This window comes from Penaeus monodon, chromosome 20 (genome assembly GCF_015228065.2).
Source record: "Penaeus monodon isolate SGIC_2016 chromosome 20, NSTDA_Pmon_1, whole genome shotgun sequence".
In the NCBI taxonomy this organism is placed as follows: Eukaryota; Metazoa; Arthropoda; class Malacostraca; order Decapoda; family Penaeidae; genus Penaeus; species Penaeus monodon.
This window is the reverse complement of record NC_051405.1, coordinates 29,001,022-29,001,411: the sequence shown is the minus strand read 5'-3', so window position 1 is coordinate 29,001,411 and position 390 is coordinate 29,001,022.

Sequence of the window (390 nt, the reverse complement as noted above, 5' to 3'; positions counted from 1 at the left end):
CTCTCACGCTTAATAATCCCAACAACGAACAACACATTTCTTTTTTCTCTCTTTTTTATCATTTTATCTTCATCTTCCTCTTTTTTATATTTTTCCCACTTTTTAAATTTCTCTTTCTCCAATCTTCTCTTTCTCGAATTAATCTTCCTATGAATATTTATTATTCATATCTCTGTAGCAGGGAAAATATGTCTATAATAATGATAACTTCATTAACATGTTCCTGTAAATTCATAATGGATATACGAGATTAATGTATGAAACACAGAAATTGTATACTGACAAAGGTGTACATAATTAATGTAGATGACTTTATGACATGCCAGAACAGAATTATTAGTTTTGTTCTGGACGTTATACCTTGTTATCATACCAATTCAAGTGTGTCAA